The following is a 20,561-nucleotide window of genomic DNA, read 5'->3' as shown; positions in this document are numbered from 1 at the left end:
TTATAATATATAATGAAATAATTATACAACTCGCCATCATATAGAATCAGTGGGAGCCTTGAGGTCATTTTCCTGCAACTAGATGGTCCTATCTAGAAGTGACAGGAGACAGTGACAGATCATCAGGCATTAGATTGTCATAAGGTGCATGTAACCTAGATCCCTCACATGCACAGTTTACAATAGGGTTTGTGTTCCTAGGCGAATCTAATGCCGCTGCCTCTGACAGGAGGCAGAGCTCAGGCAGTAATGAAAGTGATGGAGAGCAGCTGTAAATACAGATGAAGCTTTGCTTGCTTGCCCGCTGCTCACTTCCATGGCCTGAGGGGTTGGGGACCCCTGGTTTAATTGATGTTTACATCATACTCCTGCTTTTAGGGAATTGGGTAACCTGTGTCTTCCTTCTTGCCCAGCATGGGGGTCTGAGACAGGGAGGTCACATATTTGGAGGGCACTGATTATCTCTCTGGGCACTACTGAGTTTAAGTTAGTCTTGTTACCCCATTAAAGAGACAGAATCTTCATCGATCTGCTTTTCTACCAGAAGGATAGGTATATCATGTTCTCAGATGTGATAAACCTGTACACGTCTATGAAATCTGAGAATAACACAGAAAGTTATTGGAGAGAACGTAACCGACAGTGAGCTCTGCCTTCCTTCCCCAGTTTTGCTCATTGTTTCTCGGACATTCTCCTCCTTCATTATCATTTTGCATTTATTGGTATATATGGGAGCTTTCATTTTAAAACCAGAAGAGGAAGAAATTCGGATGGGATGGAGAAAGTAGATAGAATGGATAAAAAATGTAGAGAATGATATTTTGTCTAATATTGTCTGACCCTTTATAATGGGTATGAACTTCTCTAGTTAACATATAAGAACAGGAAATGGATGGATTTTTATTTCATGAGAGCCTTAGACTAAATCTTGCAAAGACAATTGCTGACAAAGACGAACTCTTTCTTACAACCTTACAGAGACTCTGGACTGTTGAGAAGGCAGCAAATCATAACGACCTATTAGAGATAATGTATCGGGCTGTGTGATATTAAGGAGGTCATGTGAAAATGGCTTCAGCGTGGTGTAGAGGATGTACCATATATCAAGAGACATGAATCCTGAACCCATATATACTCATATTTTTAACTTGCAATTCAGAAACCTTCAGTTTCTGAATGAGAAATCTGTACTTTCCTTTTTCTCACCTTCCCACTCAGCTTTTCTCAGTCCTCAGGGTCTACTTAAAAGGCCTAGTGACTACAGTGGTTAATCCTACAAATTTTTTTTTTTAATAGAAAAAGGTGTTTACGAAAAAAATCAATTTTGCTATTTAAAACTTAATTATGCTCAGTACAAATATATTTTAAAATCTAAAAAGAGTGAAATTTTCCAATTTGAAGTGCTTATATGTTTGGGAATATGGGTGAAAACACACTGATTAAGATAAATGAATCTAAGATTCATACCCTTTTCTTGCAGAATTCTTACTGACTTCTTGTGTAGAGCTCTGTTTCTTGGTTCTTTACTCCCAGAAAACAGAAAGACATTTTAAAGAACATTATTATAGGGCAGAAGCCTTTTTTTCTTCTATAGCTAGAGGGGTTATATTATAAATTAAAATGGATCTCTTTTTAGTAGATTTTACATGCTGTTATCATCCTTTACAAACTCGGCACCTGGAGACTGATGTACAAATATATTAAATTAGAAGATTATCACTTTAATAAAAAGTTTCCACCAAGTTATTTATAGTGGCTGGTGTGGTATATCACCCAGAACCTTCCTCAGAGATCATTTCCCCAACTGTCAAAAGAGTTGTCAGGCACTGCTTATAACTAATTCCATCCCCAAGGAATGCTCTCAGCCAAAGGGATTTGCCTCCCCCGTGTTTATGCTTTCTTCCCTGGGGTAGCTCATGTATATTTACTGACTCATGTAGGTAATCAAATGCCTGGTTCCCTTGTGTTGTCTGGGGACAAGTAAGAACCACTATGGTTTTCGTGGTCTCCATGGAATTGGCCAAGCCTTGTGTGACAACAGCTTTGCAGTTCTGTTTCTTTCTCTCTTCAGTCCTGTTACCTCACTCCTGTCCAGGTGTTAATCCCAAGCATGTTAACATTCTTTCATTCAAATCTGTGTTTAAGATTCTGCTCACCAGAAATGAAACCTGACCTAAGACAGTTGGTACAAGGAGTTGTTTGGCCCAAGGAAACAGATCCTAAAGGAGATTTGGAAGCTTGGTCATCTCCTGCCCATTACGGGTGGGAGATGAAGTGCTGACATTCCCTTGTGTGCTGTAGCAGGGCAGTTGTTAAAATGTTCATTAGTGGTAACTAGGATAACCCATCAGTAAAAAGGAAGGCCCTGATGAATACAATAACTCAGATACTTGCTAGGCTCAGAAAAAGCCAGTAAATACAGGACAATGAAATTGGGTGGCGGCTGCTGCTGAATGCTATCAATTTACTCGGGAAAGACAAAGAAAAGCTGATGTGATTAATCACCAGGTTAAAGCAAAATGTGAAAGCCAGAATATTCTCCTTGGCTGAATTAGAAGAGACTCTCATTTCTTATAGTCAAATATAAAAAGCTGAGGGTCAGACCCAGGACTTAATTTAAAAGACAGAGAAGACTCTAGAGAAGATTGAATTATCAACCTCAGCAAATCTGCTATGCCAGAGTCAGGGTCCTGATTGAGAAGGGGTACAGCCCGAAGGCTTGAGATGAGGAAAACCGGGTCAATGCACTTGAAAAATTTTAATCCATATATTCCTCTGTATTATTTATGTCTTCAAAACTGGTTGACTCTTTCATACTAAAGGTCAGTCCTTCCCTTTTCCTTGCAAACAGTGCAGGCCTCTGTCTCGTAAGACAATATACAACCCAGTCACTTAGGATCCACTCTGCCTCTAGTCTTGATGAAAGACTAAAAGGGATAAGTCGCCGTATAGTCTAGCCAGATATGTGCTGGGCCTACAAAGGGAGAAAAAAGGATAATGTGCTAAAGGAACTACAGGACTTAGCTAACAAGTACTGGCAAGAGCCATGTATGTATGGCTCATGGCAAGCATTGTGTCATGATACAGGTAATATGCCCTGCAAGGATGACAGAGGATAGAACTAACATACTGCTAGGTGGGCTCTTCAAAGTTGAAAGTAAGTGATGGCTTTCACCAAGTGAGATACAAATGCCAAAATTAAGATGGCAGAGAGTGGAAGAAAGGATCAAAATACTCAAAGAAGTTGGCCTACAAGAGTTGATAGACCACATAGGGCTTGAAAACTTACCTGTGAGTATATCCTGCAAGAATCTGCGTGGAGAACATTTTGTTGTCCACAGCAATAAGGTGAGAAAGACACATATTGTTGTGAAGGTCAGTGGTGACTCTCTGAGGACCAGGACCGACGGTAGAAGATATTGTTGTGTAATACAGAGAAGACGGCAGATTAGACATTGACATCCAGTACCTGAAGCATCCCTTATAAAATGGGAAATATAGAATCCTGAAATAGGTGGCAGTGCAGCAAAGTCACAGGAGCAGCCAGGGGCAGCTGACTCTCAGAGATATGTCGATATTTAATAGAACATGACAGGCCTAGGGGAAAAAAAAGCTGGACAGCTGACAAGGATATTGCTCATTTGTAAAAATCAAAGGAAGTTAAGGAGGGATTATTAGAAGGTCGAGGTTTGCTATCTCCCATGAAATATTACAGTCGTGTACCCCAGTTTCATGATCTGAGCCAGTTTTCAGTTCCAGAACCCACTGACTAAAAAGACTGGTTCCCCAGGAGGGAGGACTTTGCAAAACCAAGCAAGCATTTTGTGATGTAACAATTCCCAGTTTTTACTCAGATGGCCTTACATCATTTATCGTGAATAACCATAAACTGAGGAAAGGGGAATACTCAGATATTTACAAAACAGTGGGGCATTGGAGGTTCCAATGATATTGTTACACAGGTACCTGCAATTTCACCATAGTCCCCCAGTTAAGCAGGAGCATATATAGGCAGGTAATAAATGGAGTCCTGGGTACACTGATTACATGCACCCACTAGACATTTCTCTCATTGCCAAATGCATACTTAGAATGCAAAGACTACATTTAATTCCACTGGCCTGTGGAATAAGAGCTATTGGAATGGAAAATGTTAAGTAGAAGCCTCTGAAACTGTTTCTGAACCTGGCCAAGACAGTAAACCAAGAAAATTTTGCATAAAATTTGCTTAAAGTCAAAAAAGATGCAGGAATGATGGTTCCCATCATTCCCCCAATTTAATTTGGTAGCCTTGCTTCAGCAACAAAAAACTCAGATGAATTCTGGAGGATGACAGTGACCTACTACAAACTCAACCAAGTAGTAGCCGCAATTGTGGGAGCTATGCCAGATGTAATAAACTTTTAAAGGAAGACAGAATCAGAAATAGCACCATGCCAAACCAAACTGAAGCATGGGACAAAAGAAAAACTTAATGCCAATATGGTCCTTAACAATTTTAATACTTTGCTCATCATGGATTTTTTGTACTAATTTAACTTTTAAAAATATTTACCTTGTAATATTTATCTTGATTACTGATTTTTTGATGTTCTCTCAAAGTTTTGTATCTGATGCAAGTGTCTTACTCACTACATATTAGTCCCGGCTCTGTATATCATGGTTCCAGGAACTTGGTAAACAGTCACTGTTTTGTTGAATGCATTATTTCCCATCCCTAAAAATATGGCTAACCAGAAAAAGTGAATATTCACATGTGATGGACACATATATACATTTGCAGTGCTATCCTAGGGATATGTTGATTCTTCTACCCTATGTCATACATGTAGTCTAAAGAAAACTAAACTGTTCAAACATATAATATTACATTGGTCTACTATTTTAATGGCATTGTATTGAGTGGACTATATGAGGTAGAAATATGTATGTTGGTGGCCTTGTTAAGACACATGTAGTCCAGAGGATGGGAAATTATGGCATTCCCTATAAACTCTATGAAGCTTCAGGGACATGCTATATCAATAAGCTGTATGGTCTGGTATATGCCAGATCATCTCCACAGTAAAGGAGGGTTTGTGTGTCTTCATCTCCCACCACTAAGAAGGAAACATGATTCCTGGTAAACAAGTAACATGGAAAACCAATATCTTTGAGTTGGACACAGAGTAAGAAGGGACTCTTCAGGAAGTTCTGGTTTTGACACAAGTAGCCATGCCACATAGACCTCTTGTTTGAAGACAACAAAGCAGACTGTATAATATTAGAGATGTCTGTGGTAGGCAAAAATCACCATGGGGAGTTATGGCATGACCCAAATGGAGAACTGTAATGTGGACTCTTTAGTATTCTGGAGCAAGGCTGTGCCATCTGCAACGAAAAATCATGTTCTATTAGACAAACAGCCAGGGCATGCTAGGGGTCTTGATAGAGACAGGCCACCTGAATGGACATCGAGTAACCATGCAGAGCTAGATTCTGCCAAACTAATCTAGTCATAGGTTGCTGAGGCCCAGTAGCAATTAATCATGCCAGCATCAGGCATGAACAGGGCCAGAGGGCACAAGGAAGCAACACAAGCAGGTGGCTTAGACTCCATGTCATCTACCATTGTCGCCTTGGCACATCTCCCTTAGCACTTAACATTCACCTGCTGGGTATGGGGAATTTGTTATGAATAGCTGATGGAGGAAGAAAAAGGCTAAGCTTAAGTTATAGATGGATTGGCTTAGTATGCGAGACAGACATAAATGTACTGTGCTACAGATCAACACGGGGTGAGCCTGAAGAGAGAGGTGAGGAGAAATCTTCCCAATGGGTATAACTTTGAGGAGTACATATGCGGGAGAAAAGTGGCCTGAGGTTAGAATACATATGGGCTCACGAACAGTGATGGATGAGTCAGACCATTAATCAGGAGTTTGGAAGAATGATTTTAGGATTGGAAAAAATATTTTTGAGGACAAGGTATATAGATGGGCATATAGGAGTAGGCATGAAGTACAAAACAACAACAAACAAAACAAAATGTGTAATGCATGATAATTCTCCCCATGGATTATCCATCACATAAGAAGCACTAAGCAATCAAGTATACAGGCTGGTTGGGAACATCCAGGCTCTGTCATCAGTCACCCGGTTTTGGTAAAATGGAACCATAAATGGAATACCCATGGGAGGCAGATATGTTGTTCATAAATGGGATCAATAGCATGGGCTCCTATTCAGTAACTGATCTAGTGACTGCTGCTCCCAATGTACAACCTGACAGCAACAGTGCACGATGCAGAGACCTTTCCTCATGGAGACCAGCAAGTTATTTGGTAGGAAAGTGATTCGATCAAACCCTTAATATACTAGAAAGGGGAGCAATTTATCTTGACTTCTATTGACACATACTCCATATTTGTGGATTTACCTTGTCTACAGGACCATATTCAGCCCCACTATTTAAGGGCTTATAGATTATTTGTTTCATCAACATAGAATTCCCTTTGACATTGTTTTGAATCAAGGGACACACTTTATGGCACACAGAGTGTGACTGTTGACATATGTCTACTTGGTCATTGGGCTTTTCATAAACTGTACCACCCAAACTTTTGCAGCCTGGCTGCTTATTCAAAAAGGATTCATGCATCTCAAAATAAAGGAATGGTATCATATAACCTTCTCCCAATAACCCGTTTGAGGAATTTGTGTTTCTCATCCCCACAGCTTTTGACTTTGTGGGTCTAGAGGTCCAGATTCTCAATGGGAGAATCCTTCCACTAGGCCATGTAGCAAGTGTCCCATTATACTTTAAGCTGTGGCCACTGCCTAGGGGTTTTGGAGTTCTTTTACCAAGAGACTAGCAAGTGTGAAAAGAGTTACTCACATGGTAGGGAAATTGATGTACATCACCAAGGAGACATAAAATTGGTGGCTATACAATGGGTGCAGTAGGGATGGATGTATTTCAGATCCAGGAGATACAATAGATAATCTCTTGGTTATCTCTTGTCCAATTGTGAGAACAAATGGGCAACTGCATCAGCTGCTGTCTGAGCAAGCACAGGACTAGAGACTCTTTCACCTCAGGGACGAGGGGCTAGGTCACCAAGTAAGCCACTCTTCTTTTTCTGAGACAGAGTCTCACTCTGAAGCTGGAGTGCAGTGGCGCAATCTCGGCTTAGCGCAACCTCCAACTCCCGGGTTCAAGTGATTCTCTTGCCTTAGTCTCCTGAGAAGCTGGGATTACAGGCTCATACCACCACTCCTGGCTTTTTTTTTTTTTTTTTGGACTTCTAATGGAGACCGGGTTTCGCCACGTTGGCCAGTCTGGTCTCAAACTCTTGACCTCCGGTGATCTGCCCGCCTTGGCCTCCCAAAGTGCTGGGATTACAGGCGTAGAGTAAGTCACTTTTGTCAGCAGAAATGAATCTGGAATGAGTAGGAAAGGAGGGAAACAGTATCAGCTGTGGCCTCCTGACTAGTTGTAGCAGCAAGAGCTGTAGTTCCTTTCACTAACCTTACTAAGTTTTGTTAGAAAAAGAAACAAGCTTGAAACCTGGAGGAGCTGTTCTCAGATGAAGTTTATTTACTACCTAAGTAAGTAGATCCAAGTCGCACAAAGAGTGGTCAATAGTGAATCCTATGTTGCATTACTCTGATTTTTCTTTAGGATCGAAACTTTTATTACCCCAGCTGCCAGGAAGCTTTGGCTGCTGAAGACCTACAGAGGAATCTTTCCCAAAAACGTGCCCTCAGTTTGAGTCCACTGACGGGTTGATATGGAAGTAAAAAGCCTAGTATCCTTGCTTTAACTGGGGACAACTCTGAAGGGGCACCAAAGCTCTATAGCACCCCATTGGACTGTCTGAGTCTTTGCTGCAACTGCGGCTGCTTCCTGTGCTCAACCTGACTCCCCTCAGACACTGACGGATGTTGTTCTGGGAGCACTCCCCACTACACTTCCTGCATTCGAATCTCAGATGCTCAAAGTCTGTTGTCTGGAGAAGCTGACCTAGACAGGATTCCTTCAAATCACCAGGATTCGTTTAATGTAAGTAACTTTAAAGGAGTTTTGCACCAAAATGTTAAAAAGTAAATCTGTTGCATAACCATGTTTTTCTCTCTGTATATTTTCTTATTTTAGTTGCTTCTTCATTACTTTTAATTTCTGTTTCTCTTTATTTTCTTTTTGCCAACTTCAGTTAATATCATGGAAAAAATAAAGGTTAGGAAGATTGTTTTTTTTCTTGGCCTTACTATGAACCAATCCTCTGAACTTGGATGAATTAAGTTTTTCTGGGTAAGAGTTGATTCATTTGTTAATTGAGGGGATTATACCAGGCGACTGATCTTTAAAACATCTTGCAACTGTGAAAATTAAGTATTTTCCCTTCGTCAGTCTTTTGTATTTGAAATCACATTGCAATTTGGGTCATAGAATTGCTGAAAGTGGAGGAAGACTAATGAAGAAATCTAAAATCTTAAATCTTACAGGATAAGGTCCTAGTCATTCTAAAAATAGGTGCAAGTTTCATGAACACGGTTTGATAATGCTGAGATGATGCTAATGAGACAGAGAAGCTTCCCCATAGCAGATGACTTGCAACAAACAGACCTTGTAACACTGATGCAAATAATTCATTACATTCTTCAAGCATCTGCAGTATTTGTGACTTAAGAATTTGTAGACATGATTGCATTCATGATTCCTTCATTCAGCAATTATTCATTGAGTGCCTATTTTGTGCCCAGACTATACTAGGCCCTGGGGATATAGAGATTAATAAGATAAGATCCCAGTTCTTCAACAGCTCACTCTAGTGGGAAAAACAGGCATATACACAAATATTACAGTGCATAAGATCTGCTATAATAGAGGGTAAGCAGAATGTTGCTGATGGATTTTGTAATGATCTTATGCGGACAGGATACTTTTCTTCTATGAGGATTTACTGTCAATCAGTTTGAGTGTGTCTGCATTTTAATAAAGGCGATCTGATCACTCTATCCTAAGTCAGCAAGGCACCCCCTTGAAACCAACAATTGTCTTTATTCACATCAGCTCTGCAGCTCTACTGGGACATCATAAGTCCCTTCTTTTTATAGCAGACCTTCTCCAACTTCTATTTTAGCTTAAATATCACACAAACAATTCTTTCTGAGGACAAGCAAGGGAAAGGCCACTAATTGAAAATAGCATTTCTTAGACTAGAATTACGATTCCAGGCTGCATACCTCAAAGTGGCGAAGGGAAAGGTTGCAGAAGTAAAAGGAAAGAGAGAACTATGGAAAAAGAAAGACTATAAAGAAAACGAGGGATTATTTTATGACTAGAGATAAGTAATGTGTCGTATAAGTTGTCAGTTTACACAACACCCGCATTTTCTCCTTCCTCTTTTTAACCAATGCACAATGTTGTGCTCACTGATAGCTAAAAAGCAGAAGTTTCCTGAAGTCAATAGTTTTTTCTACCATTTCCTAAATTCTGACCTCACTGGTGAGCTCCTGCTAATGACTTGAACTGGTGGTAACTGATAGGTCTGTATCCCTGTAAAAAAGAAGGAACTTCTGGCAAACTGAGGAGTGCCTTTGAGAAGGAGGGAAGGGAGCTCATCCTAGACCATAGGGTAATAGAGGTGCATGTGTCTCCGGGTAGCAAAAAAACATGCTATGTCTTCTGAACAGGGACAATTTTATGAGTTAAACCTGATGCAAAAATGTAATTAAAATTAATTCATGTTTTGAAACATTTATTAATGGACTACTCAACTGATTTTATAATATTGTTTGGCACCTCAAATAGTGACATTCAGTAATTTTTTTCATATCTAAAAATATTTCTAAAAATTAAAAATATATATCATGTAAAGTCAACTTAAAATATTTTATATGAATTATCTGAATATAAAAATTAAATTATGCAGAATAGTTGTTCTCATTATATACTCATACACTTTATTCCATTTCTGTCTCTAATCCTGAGTAATTGGCATTTTTCTGAAAATACATTTTAATTGACTTATTATTAATTACTTTAAAAATCTCCTATAGTCATAAATTCAAGTGATCTTTCTATATACTGTAATACATTCAATTGAGGAAATACTCTTCCTACAGGTACTGAAGTACACGCAAGTTTAGAGAGCATTCTGCTAACTGGAGCTTATTACCAATTCTAATTCTTTCCATTTTGAAATTTATAATTTTTCAGAACAAATATTTTCACAGGCTGTCTTTCTGCCTCCATTCAAAAACCTTTTTTTTTTTCAAAATATATTTTTAACGATAGGATGTGTCAAATTAAGTTTCCACTATTTATAATTCATCTAAGTGTTTTGTCAAATTCACATCTATAATATCCTAGGCAATCTGAATTTTATTCCACTTTGTTCAGCATGTAAATTTTTAAATTAAAAAATAGCACCTCCATCAAAAACTCATTTTCATGAATTGATGTATCGCAAATCACAAAACAAAATTTTAAAAATTAAATTGAGTTCACTATTTGTATTCTCTTAATGTGTTCAGTTCCTCCTTTGCTTTTGTGGAATACATTTGAATGGCTTTCTCCTTGTAAGCTTTTGTTCAATCATTACAGTTTGCTAAAACTTCAAAATTGGAGATTATTGGTGAGCCACTTATTGAATAATTGGATTAAGTTTTGCCAGTTGACCCTGAAGGAAATACAACTAAAATTTAGAAGTCCCACTGATATGGTTTAGATTTATGTCCCTGCCCAAATCTTATTTCAAATTGTAATACCTAATGCTGGAGGAGGGGCCTGGTGGGAGGTGACTGGATCATGGGGGCAAATTCCCCCTTCCTGGTTTTGTGATAGTGAGTTCTCATGAAATCTGGTTGTTTAAAAGTGTGTGGCACCTCCTGCCACCTCTTTTCCTCCGGCTTAGGCCATGTAAGATGTGCCTGCTTCTCCTTTGCCTTCTGCCATAATTGTGACTTTCTTGAGGTTCCCCCAGCCATGCTTACTGCACATTCTGTGGAACTGTCAGCTAATTAAATCTCTAATCTTTATAAGTTAACCACTTTCAGGTTTTTCTTTATAGCAGTGTGGGAATGGACTAAAACACTGTATAAAAGCATTTAATGCCATTGCAAGAAAACTAGAATGAATTACAAAGTAGTTGTTCAAATGTTCAAACATTCTAAAATCTGATTGATGCTAGCCAGCAGAGAGAACCTTCAACCTCTTCTAAGTTCACTTCCACATCATAAGTTCCTTTGTTTAGCTCAATTTTTTGTCCTTAATAAATTATGCTCTCCCCAAATTGGAATTCACATAATTCTAAAACCAATAAGTGAATCTCTAATTTTGCACTTTTTAAAGGAATTTATAATAACATTAAAACAATGCAGTATTTTAATCTTTAACTGAATAAACTTCCAAAGTTCCCCAATAGCTCCCCGCTCCTTCATGTTAGAATCTGTGACTTACAATTAATGCCAAGAGAAAAAGGAAGAACTTCTCAGTTCTAGTCTACGATAGTCACTTCTGGTATCCTTAGAATCCGTCTAGGCATGGCTCTACCTACATGCCTTGTGTGTGTGAATCCCAGGACACAGCTAGAGACAGCTAGTGGTGCACTGGAGTCAGAGCCTACCAGCTTGTTAGGAATGATTGTGAGCATCTCTTCCCAATTCCACATTCAGTGACTTTAATTTGGTAGCTTGAAATTGTTCATGGTAGAAATATTTACATGCAGAAATTAACAAATGCTACAAGTCGTATTTCCCAACCTCACTCCTCTAAACATTTACCAGCACTCTACTGTAGGAAGCACACAGCCTTCCTGGCACAGCATGTAGCTATTCCTGTCTGAGGATTCCCATTTGAAAATGGCTCTGCAATAGAGTGGCTCATGGTAAGAGCAAACCACAAAGCCATGTTTGGCTCGGACAATCTTGTGCTAGAGCCCTGTTCTGTTTAGCATTTGAACCTGAAATATGCACTTTTGTAATAACAGATGGAATACAAATAATACAATTAATGGTGGCATTAAAATGAATCAGCATGGGTTTGGTAGAACTCCACTGTCTACTTCCAGCTTCTGCCATGATTTTGCCTACTAGTATATAAAATATATGCTGAGGTCAGGATTTTCTCTTAACATACAGGGAAATAAAAAAGATGACCTTACAACTCCCAATCCTATTTTTCAGACCCCTCTCACACACAATATAATTTTTATTTCTCTTTCAGCTACAGTGTGTTAAGTGCTTGCCAATGATAAAGTGAAATGTGCTCATACGTGAGCAGGCTTAGGTTCAGCCACCTTCATCTGGTTTGGATGGTGGGAAAAGTTCCACACTGCCGCCCCTGCTGGACACTTAGTGAAAGTTCCACACTGCTGCCCCTGCTGGACACTTAGTGTAATAGAGTCCCATGTAACCAATGAGCGATTCAGGTAGGAAGTGAATCAGAATGCAGTGAGTGCCCCTGTATCTTATTTCTTAGAAATTATCCCAGTAAAAAAAAAATACATATTTTGCAGCTTCACCAAAATGGAGCTTTTCAAAGGGCTAAAACTCAGCTTTTAAGTGATTGGGAGCCAGCAGTGTTTGCCATCATAATTAAGTGTTATGTGTATAATTTATAATTGTTCTATTATATAGCCAAATATTTTCATATCCTACTAGGTTTTGGGGGATGAGCTCAAAGTAATATTTTCATCAAGTACACACTAGTCACTGTGACCCTAACTTCAGCTAAATAGATAGTAATTAATTAAAATTTATGTAGAATATCTAAAGAATAATCAGGTATTTAAAAATAAAGTGAAAACAAAGGTACATTGGTTTTCTATAACTGTTGTAACAAATTACCACAAATTTAGTGGCTTAAAACAATATAGATGTATTCTTTTACAGTTTTATAGGTTGGAAGATCTGACAAGGGCTAAAATCAAGGTGTCAGCAGGGCTGTGTTTCTTCCCAGAGGCTCTAGGAGAAAAATAATTATCTCGCTTTTTCCAGCTTCTAGAGACTTCTTGCATTTCTTGGCTCATGGTCCCCTTCCTCCAGCTTCAAAGCTAGCAAGGTTGCGTCTCTCTGGACATTCCTTCATAGTTACATCTCCCCTTTCTGACCACACCTTAAAAAGATAATCTAATTTTAAGGATCCATTTTAAGGACACACCTGAGCAATCCAGGACAATCTTGTCATGCCATGGTCCTTATTAATCACATTGTGAAACGCCCTGTCAGATAACATAGTCACAGGTTCCTGTGATTAGGCTGTGAATGTCTTTGAGGGGGCTGTCATTCTGTCTACCACACAAGCAATATGGTCTCAGCAAAGAATATATAAAGTCCCCCAAAAAGGCTGCAGAGCTCAATCTTCTGTCACTGCTCTGAAAAGATAGATAAAAAATTACCTAAATTTGGAATAACTTTTAGAAACAGCAGTCAAAAATGTGGGTGTCAGTGTTTTTTTTTTGTTTGTTTTTTTTTTTAATTTTCCTGCATGTATCAGCTACTCCTTTCCCATATAATATCCAGATGAGATACTAGCCCCACACAAGATCAAATACTGGATAATTTCTTCATTACTATAATTCCTTGAAACTTTTGTTCATGGTGGCCAGATATCTATTGTTTGGTTAGGAATTAATTCTGTAATTGTTTTAAAAAAAGAGTTTGCTGTCCAAGGCGACACATGTGGCTCAGGTGCATTTCAACAGCTCTGCTGTTAGTTTCTCTAATTAGAGCCAGGGTTCTGGATGCACATGTATTTTTTTTTTTTTTTTTCCTAAAGGCTTCATGCCCACTTAATTAAATGAAAGAAATAATCACAGAATGGAGCTCCTTTCGATCTTGGCCAAATACTGTGTAAATTTTAATCCAAAGTTTACTTCAAAGATAAATATAAAGAGAGATATATATGTGATACAATTTTATTTTAAATTTTAATAATAAACTTTGGCAAAATTTAAAGTCAAATAGATATGATTGACCATTTACATATAAATACATATTTTTGATTAGTATTCATACATAAATAAACATGAATCTCCACAAATTAAGGCATATGCAATTTTAGAAAAAAGTTTCTCAAGGGCAAAACTTCTTAAAATTGTCTTATATAATCATTAGTAAGAAAGCAAAGAATATTTTAAAAATAGAAGTTAATCAACACAACTGAACATAAGGGAATAATCCCTGATATGGATGTGAGAAATGCAGAAAATTGAGTGAATTCATGAAGGGAAAACAATCTATAAAAGTATGAGATAAATTCAGTTGAACATACTAATCAATTTTACTCTCTGAAGACGTAATTCTGATATCACCATCTTGAAATATCTAGAGCAAAAGGCTTTTGAAATTATAAACTTCCAATAAAAATAAAAATAAAAGAGATACAAAAATGGTCATTTAAAATTAAAATTTAATATGTATTTGTTACTTATAAATAGCTTATTTTTTCTTTTGAAAATTCTACATCCTCATATTAGTTTTTAAGGGCTGCTGTAACAAATTACTACAAACTGGGTTGCTTAAAACAACAGAAATTCATTCTTCCACAATTCTGGGTGCTAAAAGTCAGAAATCAAGGTATAGGCCAAGCTCACTTTGAAACTTCTATGGAAGAATGCTTCCTTGCCTCTTCTATTTTCTAGTAGCCTAGATTTTCCTTGGCTTGTGGCAGCAAAACTCCAGTCTCTTCTTGTCTCCACATGGTCACGCTCGCTCTGTCTCTCTCTGTTTCCTTTTATAGGGATACTTATCATATGAGATTAAGGGTTAACCCTACTACAGTGTGACATCATCTTAACTAATTACATCTGCAATGATCCTATTTCCAATTAAGGTCACATTCTAAGGTACTGGAACTTACCAACATATCTTTCTTAGAGGGACACAATTCAACCCCATCAATATCCCATTATATAAAAATACTGGTTCTCTTACAAGGCTAAAGGAAATGAAATTGGTGTGGATGTTTCTATCTCATTTTTTAGTAGAACAAGAATTAGTCTAAATTACTACGTGTTCATACTGGCTCAATAATTCAGTTTTTTCCTAATTATATTAAAATTATTTGGATATGGTGTCAGGGAACTGATAAAACTGAATATATTTTATAGCTTGTGTTAAGATTAACATGTACTATTTAGTCAATAATGGAATGAAGATATTGATAATATGGGCTAGATTCTAGACTTTATTTTCTGTTCTCAAGTCCCAATTCTGAATAAGCAACTATCATCTCTCTTAGTGTACTTGCATAAGAAATTAAACTAATAGGGTTGGGTGTGGTGGCTCACGGCTATAATCCTAGCACTTTGGGAGGCTGAGGCAGGAAGATTGCTTGAGGCCAGGAGTTCGACCAACCTGGTTAACATAGAGAGACCCTGTCTCTATTAACAACAAAAAAAGAAGAAATTAAAGTAATAGGCAGGTTTTTAGTGCCATCCAATCTGCTTCACAAACCTGATGATACACTAAATTTTATGAAAATTACATATGTGCATGTGGTTGTCTCACATATTTTATGGAACAAGGCGGAGTATGAGTGAGTGAATAAAATGCATATACATGTGGAAAAGTCATCTTTCTTAAGCAATGAATAAGGTATGACAGATTTCTATTAGAGAAAACTAGACCAATATGTGACTATTATTCTGTTTTGTTTTGTTTTTTTGAAACTCACACATACAGCAATACACTGAATTAAAAACTTGTCTATAAGGAAACATTCTAAGTAGTCACCAACCAAAGTTTATAGAGAGTTTCAGAGAAAAAAAAAGCCCATTTATTTTTCTTTTCTCATCCAGGGCGTTTTATAGTATGGTGGAAATAATTGATTTGTGGGTTTATTTTATTATTGTTTTTTAAGAGATGGCTCTGTCACCCAGCCTGGAGTGCAGTGGCACAATCATAGCTCATTGCAGCCTGGAACCCTGGGCTCAAGGGATCCTTCCACTTCAGCCTCCCAAGTCTCTGGGAGTACAGGTGTGTGCCACTGCACTGGCGAATTTCTACAAATTTTGTGCAGAGATGGAGTCTCATCATGTTATCCAGGCTGGTCTTAAACTCCTGGCTTCAAGATATCCTCCCTTCTCGGGCCTCAAAAAGTACTGGGATTGTAAGTGTGAGCCACTGCACCTGGCGTTATCATTTAAATTGTATACTTTTCTACTAATTTATAAAATATATTTTTCTTTAAGCTGCTACAAATAAATACATTAAATAAGTAAATAGGCTCCCTAACTCATTGTTAAATGAGTTAGGCTCCCTAACCTATTATGAAATAAATCATAGGCCCAGTATGGTTCCAAGGATTATATGACAAGATAGGAACCCTAGCACCCAGTCTCCTTAGGCACCCTATACAACTATGTTTTTCTGAGGTATTACCACTTACCAAGGGTACTGTGATAGTGTGGTACGTGGTCAGAATGAAACATACATTCTGGTTTGCCTGGTACAAACCAGTGAACACCTGTTATGTTCACTTCTGCAGCACTTGTCCTGAATTGCTTATTTTGTAATGAGGCATGAATTACAAATAAACGCATGAAAATAAACCAGAATAAGTTTGGTAGACTTTCATGTTATAATTCCACCTTCTGCCAAAGTCTTGTAATCTAGGGCACGAATCTCATAAATAGCAATTAAAGTTCTCTTTTAACATGGGACTAAATTTAAAAAAAAACGAGATAACCAGCAATAACTCATTACTATTTCCTGATTCCTCCCAGATACAGTGCATAGTCTTTTTCAAGGAGAATATGCCAGTGTTTTGACTGATGCTAAAATAAAATGCACTTAGAGTTAAAAGGCCAGTTAACTCTTTTGACAATGGATGGTGGTAGGAAAAGAATTCCACACTACTGCAGTAATGATGAATAGATTTAGATATTTTTTCCTCATCAAAATATCAGGATGTCACATAGAAACTCATGGGCATACTAAATCAACTTTGCATTTCCATTTCAGCAAGAAAATATTTTGAAAACTGGGACTTGTTTTTTCCATTAGCAGGAAAGGGATACTTTTTAAGGTAAAAACTCACAGCATGATCCACTTGGTTATGCCTAATTTTGTCAGTGAGTTTCAATCATCTAACAAAACATGAAGAAACAAAAGGACCATATAAAATGGCATACAATGACATATCAGCAGAATTTGAAACAATCCAACAGCATGAGGGACCCCCAAGGGAGAAGAAAGCTATTTGGCTGCTTGACTAATTATATGCACTAATAGATTTCCATTGGGCCCTCTGGTTTTTAAGAGTTCATTTAATTGCTGGATCAAATTAGATGTATTTCCAGGCTCTTCTCATGGCCGGGGCATATAGGCAGAAATAGAGTAAAATCAGGATTCAGAAAACTTGAATTCAGACTTTTCCACTTTCCAGTATCCTTTGAATATTCTGATTCTCACTTTCATTATCAATAAAATGGAGATAGTAATAATTTAACCCCCAAAACTGATTTAAGGATAACTCTAAGAAAGATAATTATTATCTGTAAATAATTATACAAATACAAATATTACTATTAATCTGAATTGACTTGAACTGTCCAGCAATTCTTCACGGCAATAGCATCACGTTTAATTTACTCCCTTAACATGTAAATAAGTTTCTTTCCCTAACAGATCACAAAAAAAGTTTGTTTTCCTTTAAAAATACAAACAAATTTTCCTACTATTTTTTTAACCTAGTCCTTAAAAAGGTTTTGTTTCGTAGATAATGCTTAATATATACAATCAGATTTGCTGCCTGGGAATTCTGAGTCAGTAAACATCTTGTGTTTAACTTCTACAACCAAACTTATTGAAGAATCACCACTAATAAAACTTGATCGCTAACCTCATTTGGTCCTGTTATCTAAATCACCCCAGCTTTAGCTGTGATGTGAATAAATGTCATTTGATTGTATGTGATTTTTATGTGAAGATGTTAACATTCATTTAATTGCATTTTTCTGTTTCTCCTCTAGTAAAGAAATTTTTTTCGAGGCAGGACTATGACATCTTGTCATTTCTTTTGATGTGACTATCCCTTAAATCTCAATATACTTTGAAAGATTGATAATCAGGAGAAATTCATATGAGAGATCTCTTTGCAAGTAGTATGCAACGATTGGATAACTTGCCTCATATTGAAATGGGATATAGTTCCCTTGGCTCCTTCATGGACTTGCAAAGGGGTTGGCTCATTTACTCAGCTTACAGCTGTCAACCCCTTGCAGGAGGGGGAGCACACAGGTGAGTGGGTGCAGAGGCCAGGATGAGAGATTCAGGGCAACTGGCAAGAGCAGAACATTTTGTGGGCCTGGTGGTAGCATCTAGGGGTTGCCATGACCCCTGGAGCCCCAGAGGGCATGTGTTAAGTGTGCCCTTTTAGCTCTGCCATCTGTACATGGCTTAAGTGTTAAACAGCTCAGTGGAGGGTCAGTGTGACAGCCTCTTGCACCTGCATCTGGCATCCAGGAAGAATCAAGTCACCGGGACGAATCGAAGGGTGGTATATGTGGAGGATTTTATTGAGCTGTGGAAGTGACTGTCAGCAGGATGGGGAGCTGGAAAGGGGATGGAGTGGGAAGGTGGTCTTCCCATGGAGTTAGACTGTACCTGGCTGACCTCTTCCCTGAGGTCAAGCCATTCCTCTGAAGTCAAGCTGCTCGTCTCTGATGCCTGGCTGCTCCTTCTCTTCTTTCCTTCTCTGCTGCTTGCCACTCTGCCGGTAGGGCCTGGGGCTTTTATGGGTACACAGTGGGGCAGGCCAGGATGGTTCTAGAAAAACAACATTCAGGTGGGAAAACAGCAATGCATGTTCTCACTTTGGGCCACGGGTCCAGGCTTGAGGGAGTGGCCCTCATTGGGGACTGCCCTCTTCTACACCTTATTTCTCTACCTCCTGTCCATATCAACATAGCATATAAGATCACTAGATATTACTATATAAACTTGATTGGTAAAGAGGTGATAAGTATGACAATATATAAATGGAGAATTAACCATAGATTTATGGTTATTAGTGTATTGAATTTATAATGGTGTTCCACATCTTCTTTTATGTATGTATTTTCCAGACTTATGGAAATTTATGATTAAGTGACACAGAATTTAAAATTAATTTCTTATAATTTTCTCAAAGTACCAATATGTGCCAGGTTTCATTAGCAAGGTGAAATGGAATTCAGGGACATCATTTTAAAAATGTAAATAATTGTTGTCTATTTACCTAGGTAAAAGCTTCATGAGCCACTTAATTTTTTCCCCCGTTGTACCTATGGCCTTTGTTAAAATGCTACTGTTCCAAATAAAAAAAAGATATATATTAATTATGAATTCCTCATGCAAATTTGTAACCTAGTATGACTCGTGAGCTCATAATGAACTACATTATTGGAAGGAGCATTTTGTTATGGAACACGGTTTTTACTTGCACTTATTTCTGTTCATTAAAAGAAGGAGAACATCATAATGAATAAAACATTTGTATTCCATTTATTACATCTACTACTAAGGTGCCAATACTGACCATAAATTGAACTCATGCTTTCCCACATCTATGCTGATATCCACTGAACAGTCATCTAAAAATTGAGAAATAAAAGGTTGTTTCCCGGAGGCTGTCAACATCTGTATATCTTTCAGTAACTAAACACTATTCACTTTAGAAAGCAGAGAAACATGAACAGATGGAGTTTGACCTTTTGTGGCATATGGATAAAATAAATCTAATTTACTTTGTGTTAAATATCATTCTGTAATTATAAAAAATGCACTTTTTTAGGAATGAAACTAGAAAGGATTTTTTAAAGGTATGGGAAATTATGTTGCCTTGAAGTCATACATTTGTGTAGAATAATAAGTACATATCCTAATATGTATGGTAATATCTCACTGACCTGATGCCGTGAGGAACTAAGTAATTATACCTTAGTATGTTTTCAAATTCTGAATTTTATCACTTTAAACACCATTTAAAAATATTACCTATACTTTAGAATTCTTTCTAACATATGTTATGTGCTTTTCAGCCTAGGGAAAAATATTGTATTACCTTTTATACTACCAAAAATTAAAAACAAACAACAAAATGAGTGATTGAAAATTTTGGGTTAGGGAGAATTTTCAATTCATCAAAAAATATAAGTAATATATAAAAATATAAATAATATATTGCAAAATAATTGAAGATTATTACTAAAATTACCATTCTTAACGTGAAAACTAAGTGTAATTAAAATGATCAAAATTGTTAGACTTCTCCTTAAGTTCGGTTAGAAAATATCAGCTAATTACAATGATGAAATTAGAAGGGTTGAGAAGAATAGCCAGTTATTTCTAAGTTTATTTTAATATTATCTCCACTGATTTTCCACGCTTGCAGTATCAGTGGAAAGATGGGTATTAGGGAAAGTTGGTATGAATAACAATGTTGGTAAAGGAACGGTAGCAAGTAGTAATGGCAAATGCTCTCAAGTCTCTTAAAGAAATTTGAGACATTACACTCATAATTAATCAGTAATTACTTCACAAAGTCAATTTATAGTTAAAATCATCACCACTATCATCATCATCATCAT

General features: G+C 37.4%; 1 long non-coding RNA gene across 1 annotated transcript in view; it reads left to right on the top strand.

Annotated features, from left to right (window-relative positions):
* The first annotated feature begins 7,971 nt into the window (after positions 1-7,971).
* The window catches only part of LOC144339552 (uncharacterized), a 52,481-nt gene continuing 39,891 nt past the window's right edge, over positions 7,972-20,561 (top strand). Inside the window, exon 1 of the long non-coding RNA XR_013414600.1 lies at positions 7,972-8,044. This is a non-coding gene — a long non-coding RNA (uncharacterized LOC144339552). The remainder of the gene's footprint in view (positions 8,045-20,561) is intronic.

Source organism: Macaca mulatta, chromosome 2, assembly GCF_049350105.2.
Source record: "Macaca mulatta isolate MMU2019108-1 chromosome 2, T2T-MMU8v2.0, whole genome shotgun sequence".
Classification (NCBI taxonomy): Eukaryota; Metazoa; Chordata; class Mammalia; order Primates; family Cercopithecidae; genus Macaca; species Macaca mulatta.
This window is presented reverse-complemented; position numbering and strand designations above follow the sequence as displayed.